The sequence below is a fragment of the Cebus imitator genome, unplaced genomic scaffold, assembly GCF_001604975.1.
Source record: "Cebus imitator isolate Cc_AM_T3 unplaced genomic scaffold, Cebus_imitator-1.0 Scaffold201, whole genome shotgun sequence".
NCBI classification, from domain to species: domain Eukaryota; kingdom Metazoa; phylum Chordata; class Mammalia; order Primates; family Cebidae; genus Cebus; species Cebus imitator.
In genome coordinates, this window is record NW_016107516.1 from 1,663,133 (window position 1) to 1,671,673 (window position 8,541).

The 8,541-nt window shown below is 35.0% G+C and overlaps 1 non-coding gene across 1 annotated transcript; it reads right to left on the minus strand.

Moving 5' to 3' along the window:
• Positions 1–5,178: 5,178 nt before the first annotated feature.
• LOC119474009 lies at positions 5,179–5,294 on the minus strand. The gene has a single exon (XR_005203295.1). It is a non-coding gene; the product is annotated as a U5 spliceosomal RNA (small nuclear RNA).
• Positions 5,295–8,541: the final 3,247 nt, after the last annotated feature.

An 8,541-nucleotide genomic window follows, 5' to 3' on the forward strand; every position in this document is an offset into this window, starting at 1 on the left:
ATTAAGTGACGTTTGTATTCACCTTTGTCTATTTTCAGATATTTTTCCCTTTTCAGAGGTGACCGCTAGGGAAACTGAGACTGTGTTTGGGGCGGGGGGGGGGGAATCATTTTTTTATTCCATTTTCCTGTTAACTGGACTGCGAAAGGAAATGAGGTAGGAGGTTGTGGAGATGAATTGTTACACTGTTAGCTCTTGATGTAGTGGCAAAGGATTCAAGCTGAATTTAACCAATAGATTTTTTTTAAGAAAAAACTTACATTTATTATTTTTAAATCCAGATACAAATTATGTATTTAAGCAGTAATTCCTTAATGATTTCACCTTTCATGATGTAATCGATTCTTTAGTGAAGTTTCCTCCCATTTACATTAATGATGAGGATTTTTTTTTCTTTTTCTTTCTTCTTCTTCTTCTTCTCCTCCTCCTCCTCTTCCTCCTCCTCCTCCTCCTCCTCTTTTTAATAAGTTCCAGAGTTATTGGCTCTAAAAACAAACAAAAAAGACAAAGAAATCATCAAATGTTCATCTCCTGAAGCCTTTTGTGTTTTACTACCACCACCCTCTCATAAGAAGCTGGGACAAAGTTCTGGGGTTTTGTTTTTCCTTCTTTTTACAGATAAGGTCTCGCTCTGTTGTCCACGGGAGAGTGCAAGCAGTGCGGTCACAACTCATTCCTGGGCTCAAGGGATCCTCTCACCTCAGCCTCTATAGTAGTAGCTAGAACGATAGATGTGCAGCCATTATGTCCAACTATTTTTTTTTTTTTTTTTAGACATGTGGTCTTGCTATGTTACCCTGGCTGGTCTGGAATTTCTAGCCTCAAATGATCCTCCTGCCTCCACCTCCCAAAGCAGTGGGATTACAGGCATGAACCACTGCACCTCACCTATTCTCCTACTTCTAGCACCGTAGACTAGGCTCGCCCGATTCTGAATTTTATATCAATGACATCAGAGCATATGTCCTCACTCGTATCTGGGTTTTTCACTCAACAGTAGATTTTAAATATCCATCCATGTTATTGCCTCTAGTGTGGCTTATTCATTCTCACTGATGTATAGTATTCTATTCTATAAATACTGTGTATTACAATCTATTTATGTATTCTTCTGTTAATAAACATTTCTTTGTTTTTCAGATTGGAGGCATTTTTCATAGTGGTGCTATAAACATTCTTATACATGTCTTTTCATAAGCATATGTACATCATTCTATTACATTTTTTGCCATATATTTTTCTATCACTTTATTTTTAACCTTTCTTATTAAAGAAACTTTCTTTTTTTTTTTTTTTTTTTAAAAAAAAATTCCGCTCTTTTTTCTCTTTTTTTATTTCAATGGTGCGATATCGGCTCACCGCAACCTCCGCCTCCTGGGTTCAGGCAATTCTCCTGCCTCAGCCTCCTGAGTAGCTGGGATTACAGGCACATGCCACCATGCCCAGCTAATTTTTTGTAGTTTTAGTAGAGACGGGGTTTCACCGTGTTGACCAGGATGGTCTCGATCTCTTGACCTCGTGATCCACCCGCTTCGGCCTCCCAAAGTGCTGGGATTACAGGAGTGAGCCACCGCGCCTGGCCCAAGAAACTTTCTCTATTAGAGAAATATTAACTGCACACTTGGAAAAAAAAGCCTGCCACCTTGGCCTCCCAAAGCGCTGGGATTACAGGTGTGAGCCACTGCACCCAGCTTTAGCCTATTTGTGTTTTGTGATTACTGATATAATAGGACTTTTAAAGTTTTTATATTTTATTTTGGTATATTTTCTTCTATCTTATCTTTCATTAGGCTAAATATTCTTTTGTTACATTAAGAGTTATATTTCTGGCTGGGCACAGTAGCTCACGCCTGTAATCCCAGCACTTTGGGAGGCTGAGGTGGGTGTGTCACCTGAGGTCAGGTGTTTGAGACCAACCTCCTCAACAAGGTGAAACCTCGTCTCAATAAAATATTAAAAAATTAGGTGGGCATGGTATCTGATGCCTGTAATCACAGCAACTTGGGAGGCTGCGGCAGGAACAATTGCTTGAACCAGGCAAGCGGAGGTTGCAGTGAGCAGAAATTGCACCATTGCATTCCAGCCTGGGTGACAGAGCAAGACTGCATTTCAAAAAAAAAAAAAATTCTGCAAATATAAACAGCCAACCAGACATGACTTGAAGATGTAGACACGAACTTCACAGAAGGGGAAACTTGAATGGCTAACAAATATATGAATACATGCTCATACTTACTAATAATCCAAAAAAATGCAAATCAAAGCAACCATTCAATTGGTGATGATGAGAGGGGACCTGAATAAGGGAATGAATAGAAACATTCAAAGACATTAATATTAATATAACCTCATTTGAAATCAGTAATTCATGAAATTGAATTATATATTTAACCAAATCATTGTTTTCATGTATTTCTAAAATGATAATTGCTGCTACCAAATGCATGATTTAATTTGGAAGGTTGAATCTTAAATTTGAAGTGTACAAAATGACATTAACAAATTCACAAGCCTGCCAATTACCTCTGTGCGAGAAGAGAATGGCTCATTACATTCTCCACGTGAGGCTGTCTCAAATGAAGTCTTGGTTCACACATATTCTGACCCTAGACTTCTAGGTATATGTACCTAGACATTAATGTCACTATACTTCAAGGTCACAGAATACGGCCCAAACACTCCCCCTCATGGCAGTACATAGTAAAAGTAAGCTATCAGTAAAAATTGGGAGATTCAGATTCAGATTCTCTTGAGCTTGACCAAAGTAGATTTTCAAATGCTTAGTTGGGCATAAAAATACTCCAATTACAGAGCTTGCATATTATTTCCACTCTATAATAGTGAGGGTCATTACTTATGATTTGTCCCCTTGGAGACTATATTCACTATACTCTAAAATTTATACCACTGGTCCTTATATGTTCCATACATTTCAGATTCATGTATAGAGATACTTAATTAACATATTCCCTTGGATGTAAAATAGGCATTTCAAAATTAACACGTTCAAAATTGAGCTCTGGTTTCTTTTTCCAAAGTTTGTTCTTCCTCTAACCTTTCCCATATTTGTAAACGTTTTCTTTATCTAACGCCAAAAACATACAATCATCAGGACAATTCTTACATTTTGCTTTTACCACAACTAATTTCTTCAGCAAATCTTGCCATCCTAAATGTGTCCTTAATCCCTCAGTCCCCTTTGCTGCTGCTCTAGTCCAGGCCACCATCAGTTCTCATCTTGACTACTGCAATAGTCTCTTTGAAAAGTCTCCTTCCAATCTCTACCTTTTTACTGCTCAATGAACTTCCTCCCACCAGTTGTCTGTGGTCCATACTCTCCCATGCAAAAATCTGTCCTCAGTAAAGATTCTTAAACTCAATTTGCCATAAACATTAATGATAACTAACAGCCTGCCTTTATACTACTCCAGAGTGAACTATCACTTCAACAGGATATATCCTTCACTGCGGGAATTGCCAAGCATGTGGAAAAGAGTTTTTTCAGAACAACTATTTTCATGATGGATTTTGCCAGAGCCCTCAGAACTTCTTTTTTTAATAATTGAAACTAGCCCTGTTTCACTCATCTTCTTTTCCACAAACAGATAGCATTTTCTTTCCCAGAACAATACAGAGGACAACTATGACAACACATGAAATAAATTAAAATGTTATGAGTGTACCAACTATAGGTAGACAAATAGAAGAACTAGGTGTACCTGAAAAACATAAATCAGAAACATTCTTTGTGACTATACTTCTTTTCTATACACTGTATTACCCTCTCGATACCTTTAGTCTACAATGCTGTTTTGATTTTCCATTGCTTCATTGACATTAAAATTAATACTATATGAAATTTGCCATATTCCACTTCATTAAAAAAACCTAACGAATAGTCAAACTCCTACATGTTCTTCAAAGATATATAACATCTAATGTAATCTTAACATTCTCAAGAATAAGAAAAAAGATGTAATCACCTAAATATTTACCGTAAAAAATGATTAAGTAAAATAAAATAAATTAAATAATTTTATTAAGAATTATATATACATTTATAATTATGTATATTTATAAATAAGTTCAATAACAAAATAATAAAAATAATGTAGTCACTTGGTGACTATATTACTAAAATAAAATTTCCAGAGTCTGGAATGAAAATTAATGTATAATGATAATAAATATTCAAGATGAATGTACTAAGTAATATGATAGACATTTTATTGGGACCATTTATTCACATTAACTGGATAAGTGCAGTTATTAGGTACAGATGAGAAACCAGAGTCTCTGTGATGTTCAGAAAATCTCTCAAAAATATACCATGATTAAGTGGAAAAAGTGAGAAACAAATTTAATTTTCACTCTAGTGCCTACACTCATGAAAAACAATTTTTCATGTATCAGCACTTTAAAAAATAGCTATTTTGACCAAAGTGTAACTAAATTGTGTTACTCACATGTCTTCCTGTAGCCCTCTGAATAAAATTTACATTTTTTACTGCAATTTAAAATTAACAAAAAGCTATCACTGTAATTGTCAATGATTCTTCTTAGATATAACATAAAAATGAACATATACACTTTATGTTGGCCCTTAAGGAAGTTTTTGCTAACATTAACGTGAAATACTTTGCACTTTGCATATTTAGGTCTTCTCACAGTAGGCTTTCTTCTCTGTTCTCTTCCTAATTGCCAGACTGCTGTAATTTTTCTGCTTGTAGTAACCTCTCACCCTTTTTAAATTTGCTGCTTTGAATTTTCCATTACCATTGAATGAAAAGAAAAATCTTTGTTAGAATTTCTTCTCTGAAATGCTGTTTAGAAATGTGATTTCGTTGTGCAATTTATTTCTGAGTGCTCAGACATCATTTTATCTCAGGTTTTAGATTTTACCAATGTTCTTTCTCAAGAAGATACTACATAGCCTACATTCTACAGGATGCTATATTCTAAATAGGTAGAGGGGGATGAATGTGAAGAATTCAGCAGTGAATATGAACACATCCTTAAAGTCAACAACAACAGTGCACAGAAAAAAAAAAGCTTTATATGAGAGTTTCAGCAGAATTAGGGATTTATATTTCTAATATTTGTTACAAAACTAAGCACGGATGAATCATTTCTTAGTTGAGAACTTCTTCTTCTTCTTTTTTTTTTTTTTTTTAATGTAACCTTGCTGAAACAAGGCCTCAAAAAATTGGTTTAAGACTCAGAGTTGTTCCTCTCCATGGAAATCTTTAGTAAAAGGCGAAAGATTTATAGGATCTGAAGAGAAACCAGAGTATAGTTGATAACTTCTTTACTGACACTTGTATTTCAACAAGAAGTAAAATTAACCAATATCTAGCTAGTAGATTGATGGAAAATACATATGCTATTCAATTGGCATATTCCAATCTCATGAGTTGTGGAAATTTACCAGGAAAAGGGAGCTGATCAACTTCAGTTTCAAAAAAAACCAGACTTAACCAAAATATTTATCTCTAATGCTTCTTGAGATGCCATTGAAATTATGGTAACAAAAATAAAAGGGTTAAATGTAAAACAACAAACAAACAGAAGAATAACCTTCAGTGGTAAGAGATTGTGAAGAAACAAATTCACAAGAGATATAAAGTAGACAGAGTAATGACCTATGAATGTGCAGGATGAAAAAGCTGCAGCCTCATGGATATGTAAAGCAGATTACACCTGCAGAGAAAGCCCTGCAGAACCTGAAAAGACCCGGGACCCTGAGGACAAAAGAAGCTGAAGCGAGTAATAGAATTAAAGCTTTAGTCAAAAGCAGCCATTACTGTATTCCGAAGCACAACTTTGAACAGCCAGGTACTTAGTCCGAAGCCAAAAAATAGAGTGGTGATTAAAGTCATTGATCGAATATACTGGGATTATTCCTAGAGCAGTAGGGGTCAGGGTCCCCAGAGTGAAGGCCATTACACTCCAGCTTTTAGGGTCTCCTGTTTAATTGTTGCCTGTTCTGTACAAACAAACGCCCACCTGTCTGTATATTGCATCCTCTGTAAGCCTCCAGTAAAGGAACTCCAGACACTGAAGAAAGCCTAAAATCACAGAAGTCTCAGTGAAAAAATAAAATAAAATTTAAATGGTGAGCAGGGAGGAGACAATTAAGAAAACAGAAGATAATTAAAATACCTGTAAATTATTATTCCCAGGTATATTTGAGATATTATTTCCCTTAAAACAGAAAGAAAAGATTATGAAAAATTAAGCAATTTAACTTTAAATTATAAAAGCAATTCCAAATTAAAACATGACTGTCAAAATAAGAAAAAAATCAATGAGTTTGAAAATATTCTTTAGAAAACTTCCCAGATAATGTGAGGAAAACAAGATATAAATATTAAAAAGAAGGAAAAACATCCAATCTAAATGTTTTAATGCCCACTTAATCAGAAGTATAAAAGAAGAAAATGAGTGAGATGAATGGAGGAAAATTATCTAAGAAATGAACAAATATTCAAAGTTGAAGGATTTGAGTATCTGAATTGAATGAAATCACAAAATGTGCATCACATTAAAGGATAAGACAAACAAATAAACAAAACCTAAATATCACTAGAATAAAGAGAAGATACTATGTTACCAAAGAGAAAATATAGTAATAAGATAGTATGTGACCAAAGAGAAAATACAGATTGTCACAATGATGAAATTGACATTTGACTTATTATCGGCATCAATGGATGGTCAAAGACAATGGGGTGTTTATAACATGCAGGGATGTTTAATTTTACTGAATTTTTTTTGTTATCTATTTAAGTAATTGTACTTTTTTTTTCTTGGTTCTGTTAACATGATGTATTACGTTTATTGACTTGCACGTGTTGAACATTCATCACTGGGATGAATCCCACAAAGATTCTTTTTTTTTTTAAATTATACTTTAAGTTCTAGGATACATGTGCAGATCGTGCAGATTTATTACATAGGTATACACATGCCATGGTGGCTGATGTCGAGAAGACTATTTCCTGGGTTTTCTTCTAGGACTTTTATAGTTTGAGATCTTAAATTTAAGTAAAGCCAAAATTTTTAATATTCTCACACCACCCCAGCCACAGAAGTTTATCAATGCTATCAAGATATAAGACTGGGAGTTAGATACTCTGAGGCTTATTGCCTCAGAATCTCAAGTGAGATTCTGAAAAAGTCATTAGCTTATGATTTTATGTATATACAACATGTAAAGTAAAAGGTATAAGAAGTACTATAATCTTCTTTTAGTCAGTGATAAACTACTTGCTTTCTCACTGTATATTTTCAAAAAAAACAATATTTTAATCTATCTCATTATAAAGTCTATTATTTGGAGTTTTGCTACATGAATGCTAAACACGTTGTGAGTAGTAGTACTTAGACTATCTGATTTTATTATTAGATTGACTCACAGAAAGAGCATATATCTTGCTTGCACAATATTTCTAATCAGGCTGGGTGTGGTGTCTCACATTCGTAATTTTAACACTTGGGGAGGCTGAAGAGGGTGGATCACCTGAGGTAAGGAGTTCAAGACCAGACTGGCCAAGATGGTAAAAACTCATCTCTACTAAAAATACAAAAAATCAGCCGAGCATGGTTGCACCTGTAATCCCAGCAACTCGGGAGGCTGAGGCAGGAGAATCACTTGAACCTGGAAGGTGGAGGTTGTAGTGAGCCGAGATTGCATCACTGAACTCTAGCTCGGGCAACAACAGGAGCAAGACCCCATCTCGAAAAAAAAGAAAAGAATATTTCTGATCATTTTCCTGTATATTCTGATTATTAGCTTCCTTACATGTCCTGTAAGTAAATCTTGTTTGATTTGTTCAAGTGGTATACTGATATACATCTGTCTGCTAGTCCATAGTTAATACTGAAATTTGTCAGTATGTTAAAACAGAAAATTGTGTTTATGCAGCTTGGCATCTGAAGTGGGACAGATACAAAGACCCCAGATTCATTATGCTTAACATTTTTCAGAGGAAATCACCAGAGTAATTAAGAAAAGGGAGAGGTGGATGATACTGTGTAACTCATTTTGTCTTCTTACACATGCAGTTTAAAAAGGATGAGGCCTTAACAGAAAAGGAAACTTTTCAGTGGAACAGGTGCATGTTTTCCTTAATTTCTTGAAGCCTGAAATGCAGCCGATTAATTTGAAAATGCACCCATAAATGAAGATCATGTTTATGAAACTTAAAAAGTCTAGGAATATAAGGCTCAAATTAAAAGCATATGGTATGTAGAAAGAGCAGAGATGAGACCACTATTGATTTAAAGCTCTATGACAACCCAGAAAAACGTATTTGGTTTCGTTTTTTTCATACAGATATTTGGGATGCCTTCTTTGTGGCTCCTAGCAATCCATTAATATATTCAAGTTGTGGCCAGACATGGTGGCTCATACCTGTAATCCCAGTGGCGAGGAGATCATGAGGTCAGGAGTTCGAGACCAGCCTGACTAACATGGTGAAACCCCGTCTCTACTAAAAATACAAAAATTAGCCAGATGTGGTGGCACATGCCTGTAAT